The sequence below is a fragment of the Pungitius pungitius genome, chromosome 5 (genome assembly GCF_949316345.1).
Source record: "Pungitius pungitius chromosome 5, fPunPun2.1, whole genome shotgun sequence".
NCBI classification, from domain to species: domain Eukaryota; kingdom Metazoa; phylum Chordata; class Actinopteri; order Perciformes; family Gasterosteidae; genus Pungitius; species Pungitius pungitius.
In genome coordinates this window covers 19,995,452-20,012,564 of record NC_084904.1, presented here as the reverse complement: position 1 = coordinate 20,012,564, position 17,113 = coordinate 19,995,452, and the positions used below count along the sequence as shown (strand labels likewise).

The 17,113-nt window shown below is 47.1% G+C and overlaps 1 protein-coding gene across 1 annotated transcript in view; it reads right to left on the bottom strand.

Moving 5' to 3' along the window:
* si:dkey-215k6.1 (transmembrane protein 132B) overlaps positions 1-17,113 on the bottom strand; it is a 117,765-nt gene that overhangs the window by 13,160 nt on the left and 87,492 nt on the right. The window lies entirely within an intron of this gene.

The following is a 17,113-nucleotide window of genomic DNA, read 5'->3' as shown; positions in this document are numbered from 1 at the left end:
AACTGTACCACGCGATGAATCACAAGAGGAAGAAAGTAAATGGATTTCAGAGCCAACGTTTTTTTTTCAAATGGGTCTTACAGGCATCTGGGACGGACACACACACAGATGTTTAATGGTTAAAGGTCACGACAGAGCCAATTGCCAGAGGTCTGTGATATCTGGCGCCGGTCTGTGTGTGTGTGTGTGTGTGTGTGTGTGTGTGTGTCGGTGGGGTGAGCGATGTCTTACACAGATAGATTAAGGAGGGAAAAATGATGGGTGTCAGCTCCCCTTGACCCCTTTTTCCAGATTCTTCTATGGTGCGTGTTTTTCTCTCACCAATGCCTCCCCCCCCGCCCCCCCACACGGTGTCTGTTACCCGAAAGCCGGCCTGCCTACAAAATGCTTGTTATAATTTCATCATTCCGTCGTTATTGCGAGCTGCCGCTGTCCAATGGGTGCCAGAGATGGGATATTAAGGGATTTCATTGCAGATTTAATAAAAAGCACGGGTAGTAGGTCGAAAAATCGGTCTAGATTGAAATGTTAATGCCCAATTAGCGCAGCAAAAATAAGTATTCAGACGTATTTTCAGGTGCATTTAAAAAAAAAAAAAAAAAAAGCTGCACGGGAATGGAAAAATTAGGAAAATCTCAATATTGTTGTTTTCGACTTTTTTTCTCGAAAATGTGCTATGAGACATGGAACCATCTTTGCTGAATAGGTTGTGATGAAGTGAACATTTAAAGGACTGGATAATGCACAAAAAACACGGCGGGTAGAAGCGACAGCAGGTGCGCGTGGACCAATTAGACCAAAGTAGAAACAAAGACGGATAAATCTCTCCGCTATTCTCCCATAAAACCTTCACTCCTACTATTCCTGATTATTTTCTCCGGATAGAAAGCCACCATCTATAGTGGAGCCTGCGCTGCCTTTTGTCAGAGCCACAAATATCCACAGTCAATAACACAAATTGAAACTGCGACGTGGCAATTGGTTGTAAATTTGACGTGTCGGCGTGGAATTAATGTCACAGAGGGCCCTAAATGTCACTGCCAAGTGTTTATTTATTGCAGCTCACTGATGCAGTAAAATCAGTGCAAAACGAAGGAGCTTTTATTTTTTTATAGTGGATGAAATCAATCTGGAGTGTAATGTCAGCTCAAAATCTACCTCTGTACAGCTTGGTATGTCTCAATTACTCGAGGTTATCGCCAGATTCGGTCCTTGTGCTCATATTTAGGAATCAACCCCCTAAACATGGACTGTCTGGAGTAATTCAGCTCACTCACTCATTCACGTTGTCAAAAGCACGAGAGCGACCTTTCCCTTCATCTCACGAATACCAAACTCAAAGCTGCTTCAGTAAAATGCAAAACTCAAAACTATTGAGAAAAAAAAACAGAAGAAATCATGGCTGTGGTCTGTGACAAGAGTTCAAATAATAATATAATATATGTAGCCCTTTCAAGATAATCATGGCTATATTCAGAAATCCTGCAAATATTTAAAAAAAAGAACATAGAATATGTCTCTCAATCAATATAAATCCTCTAAAATACTGTAATATGCGGGAAAAGAAATGTCACAGAGGGTTAGCGACAAATGCTAATATTAAAGTACACAATGCTCGGGTCACTGCACGAGGCGCCGTGTGACCCGTCCTCCACCACTAGGGTCCCTTTTCGATGGTCACGCGGCGCTGTCTGACTACCACACGCATCATTGAGCCATAACGTTTTACTCACACACGCGGAAACACTAAACTGCCCTCCACCACTTACGGCTCCGAGACGCAACTCAAGTCAGGGGGGGGGGACGTCACCAGATCAATTTTGCTTGCACTTATTCCATTACCGCCTTACAAAAGCAATTATGGTCAGGGATTTTTTACTTTTTAAATAAGCACCAGGCGATGGAAGAAAACACCTGCAACCACTGGTTGAATTTCTTCTTAAACCTACTGGAATGTCTGCTTTTTTTTTCTTTTCTCCTCCCTGTCATCTAGTGTCCAACTTGGCTCGATCTGCTCCTTTCTTCAATTTGGTTTTCATCATCTTTTTTTTTTTGCATTACATGACATCCGTAACCTCCCCCCCCCCCCCCCCCCCCCCCCCGCGTACACACCTCGGTTGGTTACCATCATCATCGCCTGTGCATTGATCATATAGCACTAAATGTTGGTCACATTTGGTTATTACCGTTACTGTAACGTGACGTGATTGCAGCTTTTTTTTTTTTTTTTAAAGAATAGTCGAGGTTATGTTAGTCCAAGTTGTATTTCTGTAAAAACCATCACTGGGAGTCTGTCAAGCTGCCCCTTGTGCAATTTCAGTCCTTTGTCAGATAAAGTGTCCTAAGTTCCCTCTCTGAAGGACACGCAGCAGATTACAGTGGTTTCCGTGTGACGCAGCAGAGTGGCAAAGAGGGACAAAAGGGAACGGCAAAAATCTTTATCCACGTTCCTCTTTCGACAAGAAAGAAGGAAGGGGGTTCAACGCGGGCTCCGCGCATCCGTCAGCGCGGCGTGTTCCAAGGGCAGAGTACAAGTAACGTTATTTCACTCCTTCCAGGAAGAAGCCCCCGAAAAGACAGAGGAGGTTTGGCACGGCGCTGCACGATGCTCCGTCACGCTCGCCCCTTTGTTCACGTCTCTCTCTCTCTCTCTCTCTCTCAGACACACGCCCGCAGGCCCATGCACGAGCTACACACACCTCGCTCTCTGTCTCCCACGCACACACACACACGCGCGCAAAACCGAAACCAAAAAAAAACCACCCAGAAAACGCTGCGTGTGTTTGGGTGCGGTCTAATCGCTGGAGCTGAAAAAGCAATGTGTCTGCGGTGACAGGTTCATTCAGGTGTTAGCTCCGTCCCGAGCGCCAGGCTCCAAAACAATATTACACTGTCCTCTAGTGTATACCTGTTCGCCTCCACACACACACACACACACACACACACTCACACACCAGAAGTTTAACACTCTCTCATCGTCTCTGTGGGACATGCGGTTTGGACAGTGGGTCATTGTTCTCGGCTGTTGGACCTTGATGAACTGAAACCCGCCCCCCCCTGAAAGGTTTAATGACTTTGCTGTGATGACGTAATCCTGAATCTAGCAATTCAGACCATAAACTCAAGCTTACAATGTGCGCAGAGCGAATGAATCAAACGTGAAGCGGGGTCATTGTCTCATAGATCCGCAGTCTTCTTTTCGCTGGTGTCCAGTAGAACGAATGGAAGCTCGAGGCGCTTCCAAACTCACTTTTTAGACCCCAAGGTCACTGCTGGCACATTTGTATTTGGACAGGGATTCAATTCAGCCCTTACTATGTTTGCGTTGGCACGGAGGGGTTTTACCTCCTCCAGAGGCTCAGAGCGGATGGATCGACCATTTTCATTTCATCTGTTCATCTGTTCAGCCTTCGACTAAACATTTAAGTTGGCCGGGTTAGCAGAGCGACACGCAACGCGTTTGGTCCCAGTCCGTAATGAATGGTGCAGGCGTCCTTGTTATCCACAGGGTACCACTCTGAACACGACACCATCGTCAGGGTGAAATGTGCAATGTCACAAAATAAGGCACTCGGTTGAGTATTGTTAATGTTCAATTAAAGACAGCTTTCCGTCACCTTTGTATTTGCATTGCAAGATGAATGCGAGGCGGTTGGTTAATTATGAAAACCATTGAGTTCCACTTTCCATTTTCACAAATTATTTTCACAGTTCAGCCCAGTGCAGCTCCTCAGTAATTCACACCTGCTTGCTTTTTTTTTTTTCTTTCTCTACCCGAGGAGCAGCCGTTAGTAGCTAAAGGAAAATCTCTCCCTTTGTTTGCAAAACGCACACACACACACACACACACACACACACACACACACACACACACACACACACTGTCGCACTGACACAATGTAGCAAGTGCAGGGAGGACAGGTTGTCTTATCAAAGTGTACTGTAGGAAAGTGGTGGTCTCAGGGGAAATTCAAAGGACAATAGAGAACACACACACACACACACACACACACACACACACACACAGACTTACAAACACACTAAGAGACACGCACCGCTGGCAAGGCGAGAGGAAACCTCCGCTGGGAGAGAGCGCTGCAGGAAAGAAAGGATGGAACACGGGAGGATGACCACAGAAAGGCAAAGGCACACTTTTTGCTCAGAGGAAGTTGTCACTTAGAGCATCTCCCCTCAGCACCTGCAGAGCCAGTGGCTGACAGCAGGTGTGTGTGTGTGTGTGCGTGCGTGTGTGTGCGTGAGAGAGTTACACAGAAAGAGACACAGGGGGTTTCTGTAAAGAAACATTTTACAACAACAAAATAGAGGTAAAGGAAAGAGTAAACAGCTTATTTCTCTCTCTCTCTCACACACACTTTCACGCACACACACACACACACACACACACACACACACACACACACACACACAGCTGTCAGAGATGTGTTAGCTACAAGCGGCGAGAAAGAGAGAGAGACAGAAGAAAAGGCAAGACAACGCCAGGCGGAACCAGAGGCCGACAACGCTGTCACAGCCATCACCCGACTTCCCCATCAGTGTGTGTGTGTATGTGTGTGTATGTGTGTGTACGTGTGAGAGAGAGTAAGAGAGAGAGAGAGAGAGGACCCCTGTCAGTGTGGCTTAACACAACCCCGAACTGTGCGTGTGTGAAGAGCGCATATCGCTGTGCGGTTTTGTGTGTGCTTCACCTCAACCTGGCAGCCATTCACACCCAATCCCACACCTCCATGTGCACTTCCATCCATCCATCCATCCAGTGTGCACACAGACACACACACACGCACGCGCACCCGCTGAGTCTTTTTAACATGCGTTAGCCTCCGCTGACCAGCTGTCAGATGTGGGTTGCCATCGGTTACCAGGCCCCGTAATGTCATGGGAAAGGGAAAAGCAACATGGTAGAGAGAGCGAAGAGGAAACTCTCTTGGATCAAACCACATTAAGAGAGAGAAGAGGAAGCAAATGGTAACCGTGTGTGTGTCTTTGATTCAAGCCTTCGTGCATTCATTGTGGTTAATGATTCATTCAATACGTTTATCACAACTAAGTTCTGTTACAATTCTATTCTAATATTTTAGATTTATTTCATTTGCATTTCATGCAGCCTTTATTGCTAATGATGGACCTGAGTCCATCTTCAGACTAAACACACAAACATGGAGATGTTTCATTTTAACGTCAAAGGCGAACATGGTTCCAATTGGTGGACCCCACTGAGTAACTAAAACGCACAATGGTGAACACAAAGAAGACATTATTAGAACCATACAAGCAAATAGACACAGAAGAAACGGACTCTCTCTCATCTTTGGGTGAAAGACATTCACACAAACACAGACATACACATCCATGCCACACTGCACCATGTACACACAGCTACGGCCTGCATAAACAGAGACCCAAATGGTTGCACACACACACACACACACACACACACACACACACACACACACACACACACACACACACACACACACGCACGCAGGCTCAACAACAACCAATGAAAATGTAATTTAATGTAATATAAAACAAGATGATGGCTCGTTCTTCCAGGCTTCCCTGCAGCGTTGTTCAAGTCTTTGTGTTTTCACGACAGAAAATACATTACTCTGAAATGTTCCCTTTTCTCCCTTTTCACACAAAGACAAGTAGATCCATCCATGTGTGTGTGTGTGTGAGAGAGTGTGATTAAATGTGTCCAGCCTGTCCAGATAGAGGCAGGTTGTCACTGTAGAGACTGAGGGGACTCTGGGGGGAACGAGTTGTTAATATCAAGGCACAGACGGGGGGGGGGAGAGACGGGGGGGCGGAGGGGGGGGGGGGTGAAGTGTGCTACTTGTGGACACATTTGCACACGCTTACCTCCCCGCGCTGCGATGTTCATTCAAACGTGCACACGTGAGACGCGCGCTCTCAAGGTGAGTGTTCAGAGGATCAATAGCACCGAGAGAGACACACACACACACACACACACACTGACACCTTGATAGTGACACCCCTCCCCGCACGCCATGCTGATGCATGAAGAGGGGTTTTTTGGTGGGGGTTTTTCATCCCCTGAAGTGCCTTGGACCTTGAATTCTGGATCCTCTCCTTGATGAGGCTTTTCCTCCCCCTCACCGCGGGGGGGGGGGGGGGGGGGGGGGGAGAATCTACAGTGGAACTCTGAACTGGACTCGCTCATCAGGGCCGATGTGCCCCGCTAATGCAGCAGGAGTCGTGTCCACAAAACCATCCCATAGTGGCTGTGGACTGTCTGACACTAGGTTATGATTGGCCCGTCTTCGTTTAAAGGGGGCGGGACTTAGCCAAGGGTCAATGGACAAAACTGCCCATTAAGTAAAGACATTATGTTTGAAAACTGAATAATGAATGATTTATTTTCCCGCCTACTATGTGAAGCTATGTGAGTGTACAACAAAATAACTGCTATTTGGGGTGTCGATAGTTTGACATTTAGCTCCTTTCCCCACCATCCACCCGCCCTCACAAGCCACAGGTCCAATAGGCACCGCTCCACCAAATGTCCACATGCACATCACCTTCCTAACTCACACCCGCCCTCACCCTCCTCCTCCTCCTCTCCCCCCTCTCTCACACACACACACACACACACACACAGAGAAAGAGCGATAGCAGGGAGGGAAGTAATGGGCTATTTCCTGGCATAGTGCTTTTTTGATTGCAAATAGGTTTTTCCTCCAACATGAACAGACCCCCTATCGAGCAACTTTAAACACACACACACACACACACGCGTGCGCGCGCACACACACGCACAGACAGGCAAACGTCATGTTCTTGTTCCGTCTTTCTTGTACTGTTCTTACCCCCCACCTCAACAACCCAACAGTCTCTCTCTCTCTCTCTCTGGTCACGCACACAAATGCTATGCAAAGAAAAAAAACAAAGTGACAGTGACTCTTTCCATCAAGTACACACAAGGGGACAAAACCACAACCCCCCCCCCCCCACCCACCCAGACTCACACCGACATGCAACATGCAAATGCTTTTAAGACGGCTCAGCGAAGGGACACGAGTGTGTGTGAGTGTGTGTGTGTGTGTGTTTGTACATACTTAGATGGTCTCCCAAGGATCCTGTTTTCTGAAGTTTTTTTTTGTTTTTGTTTTTTAATAGATTCGATGCTTTGTTTCCTTGGGGCACACAGCAGAGACGGTTAGAGAAGACACACGAGGGAGAGAGGGAACATTTAGCCAAGCCCGCAGAGCTCCCAGATGGAGCTGGCATTCCTTTGTAGCTACTTGCATCTGGATGTTAAATGTGGCTCACACAAACATTCCGGGATGAGGAGATTACTACAAACCCACTTGATCAGATTTTGGGCCTTACCTTGATTTTGAGGTTGAAATGAGCCTTTTGTATAACGACTATTAAAGTAAACGGGTGGAGGCCGTCTTTATATTTTATTTCACTCGTGTTTTTAGTTTTTAATGAAGCGGATATACAACTAATGTTTAATATATCACCATAATCGAATGATAAAATGAAGATATTTGATTAAATTCAAGTCAATTAGAGCAGAAACGGCATTAAGCAGCGCCACAGGGACTCGCATAGCTTTTATCTGCTGTATTCATCTTTCAATTTTATTTGGATTAGTCTGGCGGATGCTGTTTAATCGCCACATAACATTTTTACTCTCCTTTGAACTACTTGTTAAAATAAACGAAGAACTGATTTGAAGAGCACATCTCAACATACAAGGACTGTTTCTTTGTCTCCGGGAGGAGATGAGACGGAGCGAAGGACGCGAGACGCAAGGTAGAAGACGAGAGACGGGGCGAACAATAGAACCGTGTGCAGAGAGAGAGAGAGAGAGAGAGAGAGAGGGAGACTCCACCAGGACCGCTCCGCTTCGTCTAATTGCTGCAAAATAACAAGATAGGAATTATCATTTTGATGAGATACGGATGACGAGCCGCTAACAAGTGAATTCCCGGCGTTCATTTGCACACATCTCCGAAGATCTCATTAAGGCCGACTCATCTCCCCCCACTCCCACTGCCTCACGCGAGCCCCCGTTTTCCTGAAAGCCGAAGCAGCCGCGACTCTGATCGCCGGACAGATTGTCACTCAGCATCTTTTAAACAAAAAAAAAAATTGAAAAAAAAAAGCTGCAGCTGAATGAAAAGAACCACGAAATGTTTCTGCAGGTAAAAAGAGAGCTTGCTTTTCCCTCCGCACACTGTTACGTATACACACCTTTTCTTTCCATCTACTGATAACGATCTTTTCTCGGGTTTCCACTGCTCTCTCGTCATTAAGTACAATCAGCAGACTGCGTGCCGCTTGCAAAACAAGACAACTTTTCAGTCAGAAAAGAGGCTGGAAGGCTTCTCTTAATTAAACATATATATATATATATACGGCTTGGATTGTTGTGAGGCCGATCGAAACAGGTCCCAAAAGAAGTTGAAAATAGATATTGGATTTTAGAGCCGACTGCACAGTTTGATGTTGTGATTATAACAAGAAAAAAACACATTATTTAAGTTTTAGAGTTTTCTTTTTCCCTGCAGAACACCTGGCTGAGCACCACGTCGGCTCCGACTCTCACACTTTACTGCTTCCTATTGTGCTTAAATCCCCCCCTTTTGCCAATCTCACAAACGCACGAGGAGTCCGGCGGTATCGATCTGTGGCGGCTGTGTGAGAAATCTGGTGCAAAAGCAGAGTGACACACACGCGCACACACACACACATTTAACGGCGTCACCACTGCGTGGCCCCGTCCTGCAGCGTTTCTGTCCTCACACATTGGGGCAGATACACTCTCTGACCTTTCCTCCGTGTGTGTGTGTGTGTGTGTGTGTGTAATCAGATATTGATTTAGTGCAGCACCGGGTATCACATCCATCTCTGCTTTTCCTCCATCGTCCACAATATATATATTTTTTTTTACGATATTTCTCTTTTGAGGTATGGGGCTGCTCGCCCCTGCAGGCTCCAAAATTAGATTTGTTCTCTAATTTATTTGAGCAAAGAATGATTTCTCTGTGAGGAAGAAAAAAGAAAAAAAAAGAATGCCAGGCTATTTGTGGAAAGGTGAGAAAGGCTCCAGACCATTGCAACCCCCCAAAATGTTCCTGCTCAGGTGTGTCGTGTTTTGATTTCATACCTTTTTTTTTTTTTCCTCTTTAAACACGTCTGGAGAGGTCAGAGGTCGTGTTCACGTAAGAAACCACACCCTTTGGAGCGGCGTCCGGGCTCCGCTGTTCCGTTTGGTGTGTTTTGGGGTTGGGTGGAAATATAAAAGCAGGACAACACTTGAAGCTGAAACTGTTCCTGGAGGATTCCTCACTGGCTCAAAGTGAAACGCAGACCTTTTAACACTGTGGTGTGTTTTATGAACAGCAATAACCCCCTGCACACTGTGATTCACACTGAGGTGGAAGAGCCGTGAGGGTTTGAGGTAATCTGCATCTTGTGCCTTTGCTGTCACGGAGGCTCAACTCCCACAGTGAATATTGACTGTGGAATAAGCAAAAACCTGCATTAAGTCGGTTTTTGTTTCTTTTTGTTTCTTTGCAATGGCACCAAATCAGACATGGTCTACGGCACAAACTTCCCTCCAGTGGATTTCCTACTGTGGAGCGACCAGTTATGTTTACTTATTATATTCCCTAAGCTCGGGATAAGAACTCGATTTCCAACAGGAAATAAAGAGTCTTATTATTTCGTACGTGGCGGGAAGATGTAAAGACTTCCATTGTTCTAGCTGATGTTACAGTATTGCAAAAATAAATGAATGAATTTAGGCTGTTCATTTAATGTCATCAAATGGAACACAGATATATTTTCTCTCTTCTTTCTAAGTAAGGTTAAAGCTGGATTTTGAGTTTTTTTTCAGTTTAATGAGTTAAATTATCTGAAGGCTGGATGATGAAGAGACACCTGACGGAAACTGTGTGTTTGGATCTTTGCAGGAACGGCGTTGTGTTGCCATTGCTTTAAATATGTCTCCTTTGTATCACGCTGACAAATAAGCTCTTTGTCTCTACTGTGGACTCATTTTCATTGTTTTCATCATAACGCTTTTATTGTTTTGCCATCAGAATCGAAAATGACTCAATTGCCGGGTTTATACTGTATGATGGATGTCAGCATCCCCCAGAACACACACACACACACACACACACACTCAGACAGGGACTCCGAAAGAGGGGGGGGGGGGGAAAAGAGAAAGAATGAATTATTAATCATGCCGTCTAATTATGGTGCGTGGCCCTGAGAGAGAAATGATCTTGGGGAAATCACGTCTAACAGTCATTTATCACAACAAATAGAGCGAAAAACACTAGTTAGAGGAGAAATGGGAGCAGAGAGGGCAGGAGAGGAGCCGAGTTAAAAGGCCGGCGCGCCGATATCAGACTTAACTGTTAAAATATGTAAAGGAGATGCATGAGGACGGGGAGGGGGGGTGGGGGTGGACTGGAGAAGAAGGGTAAAAGGAGAGTCCAAAGCAACAAATCACGAGGCGCTCGATGGAAAGTGGAGTCCCTTTAGAACTACTCAACGTCCCCCGAGGCTGGGATTGCAGGGAAAACACATGACATCACATGTAAACAAATTAAAACAAATACGTCTCCTCCTGAGAACGAATGTAAACCCATTTAAAGTGCACTACTGTCGTGTATTTTTACGCTTAAACGTAAATGAAAAAGAACTATGGTCCTTGCTGAAGAGTGGAGACTCGGCAACATCCGCCTGGAAGACCCCTGTGCAGGTGCAACCACACGCAAAGTTAAAAGTTTAACTTAGCGTCGTCCTCCACGTGGCGTCATATACATGCCGCTCATTGGGTCGTGTGCTTTTAGTCTCTGCGAGTGTCGAAGTGCTTCTGAGCCCCACAAACGACGTGCTGACCAACCTCACAGAGGCAGTTAGAGCTCGCAGAGCCCGAGGCCCTCCCCCCTCCTCACACACAAACCCCCCCCCCCCCCCCCCCCTCCGATGAATCGTCATTTGGGATTGCGCCTCGTATATTTAGCCACTAATCGGATGCGGGCCGGTTGGGAGCTGACGGACTGACGGAATCAGGCCAAGAATCAAATCCGGCCTGTCAGCCGGAGACCAATGGCCCACTCAGGGCCTTAAAAATAAATAAAAAATAAAAACCACAACTCCCAGAAGGCCCGGCTCTGCGGCTGCTCTCCCTGACAGCTCGCTGGGAGGGCGGGGCGGGGGGGGGGGGGGGGGGCGTGCGAGTGGGTGTGCGCATGTGGGATTCGGGGGGGGATGAAGCTGGAGAGAAGGTAACTACTCAGAGAGGTTGAGTGGGAGCCTTGGCGAGCAGCGGGAGCACCTCCGCTTCCCTTCAAGGACGCCGGGTTCATTTTCCGTCTGCCACTGTGCAACCACGGCAGACGGGAGACTTTCAGCAGTCACTTCTAGGTATAGATGTGTGTGTGTGTGTGTGTGTGTGTGCGTGAGAGAGTGCAAGGATACAGTACGGGCTTCTGTTCAAGTGCACGTTTGTCTCGCCCAAAAAGCCCCCCTGTGGTCAGATGGTAAGTGGTCCGGCCACAGCGTGAAACAAGCCCGCGGGGTTCACTTCACCCTGCTCACACCAGTGACCCTGTCAATCAAACGATCAGGGTCAGGGAGGAGGAGGGGAGAGAGAGAGAGAGAGGAAAGGGGAAGGAAGAGGGGTTGCGGTGAAGGCCTGGATTCCGCGTCCAGGCTGCACGTTTGCGTGTTTGCGCCGATGCGTCTCCAATGACAACGCAGCGCAGCAAACGGCCAGAGGCTCTCTGACAGGCACGCACGCTCCCACGCACAGCGCTCTCGGGGACAAACGGCTGGGTAGACGGGGGGGGGGGACACTTTGTGTGCGTCGACACCTGTGGGCATCAGAACACTTGCTGTCGACGAGAGGACGGGTGACTTCACGGAGGAGGAGACGAAGGGGGAGAGTGACAGCGGAGGGAGGGTTTCGGGGCTTCACGTTGGGACTCTCAAAAAAACTCCTCCGTGCTTACGAGCGCGACACATTGGCCCAAAACACCTTGGACCATGTTCTCCCTCCAGCCTCCCTCGACCCGTGCAAGCATGCAGCGCCTTAACCCAGAGTTGTGTCTGACATGCCACGGAGGCTGAAGGGTCAAAACTCCACTGCATTGACACAGCATTTCGATGCACTACAACGACTCCGTCGTTGTTGTGATATCAAGCTGCAGGTGGCACTGTTGTTTTCCAAGCCTTTGGTATATTTCCTTTATGATTGCGAAATACTTCCTTCCCTTCCCCCCATTAGCCATCTGTCTATTTCATCCTGCAATAACTACTCACACAAATGTGTGTTGGCGTTACGTGCAGCGCCTCAGCGAGTCGCTCCTCAAAGCAAATGCAATATACGGCCAGTGCCATCGGTTTTGCCCTGTTGTGAGTGAGTTTGAAGAAGGGGGGGGGGGGGGGGAGGGGGGGGAAACTGTTGTGTTTGGGGATTGCAGGCTACCGCATGGCGGGGCGCTCTTATATCGGTGCCTTCAGACAGCGAAAAAACAGACAGAAATAACAAATCACAGACGCACACAGAGGCAGGCGGAGAATGAAAAGTCAATGTGCAATTGAAAAAGAGGGATGGAGGGGAATACAGAGGGGAGCAAACGAATGGCCCATCTCCATAAAAAGTCAAGGTGGCTTAAAGTCCACAACCAGGCAACGGAGAGGACTGATTGAATTTATAGGAGCCGCTTTCTCATAAGAGATCGATGCCACACACGCCATCAGAACCTCACTTCCTTCTGACTCCTGAAGAATTAGTAAGAGGGGAAAAGCAGCGGCGGAGTCTTTTCATTATGAACTTTCTTCTTTCTCGGCGAATTGTTGACGGAGCCAGAATAAACCCTGGCGCGTTAATGCAGTGTGTGCTCTCTATGGGGGCGGGGGGGGGGGGGGGGGGGGGTGACAGCGTTTCTACCCGCACGTAAACCTCCTGAACCTGCGGATCGAACAGCTGATCCTGGAACCTGCGCATTGTTTTTTGGAGCAATCGGATCTATTTTGAGAAAAAAAAAAGAAAAAAAAAGCCTTTTCATCTGGAGCACCTATAAGTGGCATCGTAACTGACTCGGCGGCGTGACGCTTAGCGACCGTGAGAGTCATTATTCATTATGGAATCAACAAATGCACACACTTCAGCTGAGCCTAAGTGGTGAGTCCAGCGCGCCGTTAGCTGCTGATGGAAAAAAAAAAAAAAAAAAAAAAACGAGGACAGGCAGAGAGACGCCAGAGCGGGGATGAGCGCGGCGCGGGGGAGGCGGGAGAGACGGGGGAAGAAGAGAAAATTAGGAGAAGGAACAGAGAGCTCTTTGCAAATCTGTGTGTGTGTGTGTGTGTGTGTGTGTGTGTGTGTGTGTGTAAGGAACAGGGGAGGAGAGGGAGATGAGAGCCAAGAGGTGGCGAAGGAGAGAAACAGGGACTTGGTTGTAGTGAGACGGCAAGGAGGCGATAATAAGAGGTTCAAAGAGAGAGAGAGAGAGAGAGGAATAGAAACAGACACGAATAGGAATGAGTGTCGGAGTCATCCGGTGTATATTATCTGTGTGTGTCTGTGTGTGTCATACATCCCAAGACCCTTTTTTTACCAATATATTTCACCAGCGGGAAGGAGGGCCTTTACATCGTTCCTTCCCCTCGGTCGCCGTCCAGCAGAGGGCTGAGCGCTGCCGATTGGTCCACGATCGAGCCATTTCACGCCTTTTTAAGAAACCCACCAGAGAAAACGCCGAGCTGTTCACAACGTTTGGAGATCCAGAGGCATCTAGAGGCCGACGTGGTGATCAGGCATCGGCGAAACCACAGAAAATTCGATATTGTGCGGTGAAACATACACTGTGACCACAAATAGAGAATGAAGAATTCCCAGGGATTAAAACAATAAAAAAAAACATCACGGCACCATCAAGGACCAGCTGCAGATTGATTTGCTTGTTAAGCAACAAACAGCCTTTTGTTTCAGTGGGACTGAGACCAATGGGAATCCGTTTCATTGATCCACAAATATCGTCAACGTTGGTATTTGTTCGTTGGATGTAGAAAGGCAACAGAGAAGGAGAGAGGCAAGTTCAAAACGAAGCACTGGTGTATGCGACAAAAAAAAAAAAAAAAAGCAATGGAATTAATCTCCCATGAACTTCTAAGTGCAGCTTTCAAAGGTTGGATAGTGTGTGTGTGTGTGTGTGTGTGTGTGTGAGACAAAGAAAATGTAGCCGGATAAATCTTCCATGAACCTTTAAATCAAAGTACAAAGGTGAAACATGTGCGTGCTTGTGCATAAGTCTGACTCCGTGTGTGTGTGTGTGTGTGTGTGTGTGTGTGTGTGTCATCTACTGCGACATGCATTTCTACCAGAACACACACACACACACACACACATTCTGTATATGCACGGGTTAAAATGAAAGAGAAAAGGAAGATTACCAGCACGGTTCACTTGCGTTTAATCCGGGGGCATGTGCCTTGCTCGAGGGCATTGCAACCTAACACACATCGGCATGACGGATTAAAAGTATCAACGTAAATCCTGTTTTCATCACCGAGGCTTCCAACTGTGTCACAGCAGCGATCTCATTGTTTTTTTGTTTTTTTTTTCCTCCCGTAAAGTTTTTTTTTATCTCCTCAAACACGGCAAGAAGAAAGAACGTCACGGTGTTCCTGATAACGCCACGGGAACTTTTAGGAAAAAATGTCATTGTAAATTACCAGATTACCATCAAAGCTCACTGGTAATGAGAAAAGGGCATTACATATGTCTTTGGAAAAAATAGATATATTCATACAGAGTGTGTGTGTATGTTTGTGTTCATATGGACCCCTTCCTCTCCCCTCAGGTTGTTTGTTAAAAAACCCGCTTTACTTCCTCTGGTTTCCTCTCCACACACCCAACCCAACCTCTCACCCTGCCCTCTCTAAAAGCACATTATCAGCCACTTACCTCTATTTAGCATAGCATCGATTGACAATGAACCAGCGGAAAATGTCACCAAATGCCATTTGTTGGGACATGCTAATGGGCTAATCAGAGCGGAAGAAATGCTTAGCCTTAGGGGGCAAATTTTCAGCCACACTTTGGTCATTTGCCAGCTAGCTGGGGTCACACACACACAAACACACACACACACAGGTCACCTAAAGGGACACACAAATTCCCTGAAGGCATGAAGGCTTATCTTCGAACCGGGTTCACCAAACCTCTACAATCCATGCAAATATAATGATGGTTTCGAGCTGCTGTACACAATGTGTTCAGTATATTTAACAATGGGTCAAAACAAAATCCATTTGGTTTTGAGTGCAGCAGTGGTGATGAAGTACAGAGTACAGCTAGCTTAGCAGCTAAGCTAGCCGCTAAGCGCTACGCTGTGGTCGCGCTGCCCTCATAATTTGACTTGGGAGTGCTTTGCTTTTTAGGAATTCGCTGTGAGTTATGTTTGTATCGGAATTTTGGTGACATTGGTTACCGACTGGAGGTCGTAGTCCGAGCGACGTTTGGCATTACATCACTGAGACTGCAGTGAGGCCACTGAGACCATTCGCCTTGAATAAAACTTGCAGCAGTCGTCTACACCACAACTTTGCTTTTGCTGATTTCAATGCAGCATAGCGCTTCTTTTTCACCTCCTTGTCTCGGGCCTTTTTTTCCCACTCAATGTGACACTGAACACAACCCGTTAAAAAAAAAAAAAATACCTGCCTCAGCAATGTTGGGAGACGAAGGAAGAAGACAGAGAGCGCGAGAGAGAGAGAGAGAAGAGAGAGAGAAGAGAGCGCAAAATGGTGTGACGGAAGTGAGCAGAGAATGAAAAAGGCAGACAGATGGCAAATAGGAGTAAAGAGGAAGCGGGATGCTTGTTAACACCTCACTGGCCCAAATAAATATAAGATGACACACCTGACTGATAATTAGTCTCAAGGGCATTACTGCCTCTGTGTGTAGCTGTGAGAGTGTGCGGAAGCGTACGGGAACGCCAGTGTGCGAGTATGTCCGCGGGGTTATTGTTGGAAAACCGAACTCCAACTATGGATTTGTGTGTGTGTGTGTGTGTGTGTGTGTGTGTGTAATTGAAAGGAGGGCAGAGGCCTTTGCAAGTGTCCCAGCTAATGGGTATCCTGGCACACAGAACCAGAACCCGTTAATCACGGAAACGATGAGAGGGAGACAAAAAGTGAGGGAGAGCGGAAAAAAAGCACAAGTACCAGGGAGGGAAAAAACGTGTTTAAAAAGTCAACAGTGGCAGAGAGGTAGAGTGTGAAAGGCTGTGATTTCGTCTAATAGTTGACCTCTTTCATCAGCTGTATGTTGCACTTCCTTTGGCGAGAAGCACCTCTGTACTCCGGGCTCGTGCCAAAAAACAGCACCCTTTGGATTTAATTAGCCGGCGGGTGGAGAAGTGAGATTGAAAAGGAGGCAGGAAAAAGCGAAAGAGAGACGGAGAGACGGAGGGAAGGAGGGAAATGGATTTTACTTTGCTGGCTCGTCAACAAACCTGCGTCACCGGCCTGGCTCTGGGTCAATATCCAATCCGAAAAACAATTGTCTTAACACGTACACTTACACTCCAGCATTTGTGAACTTAAAAAATGCCACGGAACCAGTTTGTGTATAGCACCACACACACACACACACACACACACTTTTTCCTTCATTTCTCTTAAAGAAGACCTAAAAAACACAGCTCTCCAATCCTTCTAACACTTCCCCAGCTCTAGGACTATACCTTATTGTCCTCGCCTGCTATTTATAGATCCAGTCTGTCCATTCTCCCTTGTGTTTGCTTGATGCTATTTCCCCGCTTGTTATCTTCTGTTTCTCCTCCGGGGATGAAATGTTTTTGCAGCACCGATTGGGGTTTTTATGTTTCCCCCTGCGCAGATTGCACATCCTATTTTTTTTTTTTTTTTTTGGGGGGGCGGGGGGGGCTTTGCCATTTGTTCATGCGAATAAATGAAACCATAAAACAATACTCTCTAAGCAAAACAAGCCGGGGGGACAGACCCAGACGCTGCTCTTGGTGTTGAGGAGACAACAGGCATTACCGCTTCGGCCCCGGTGACAACAAAAGGTGCA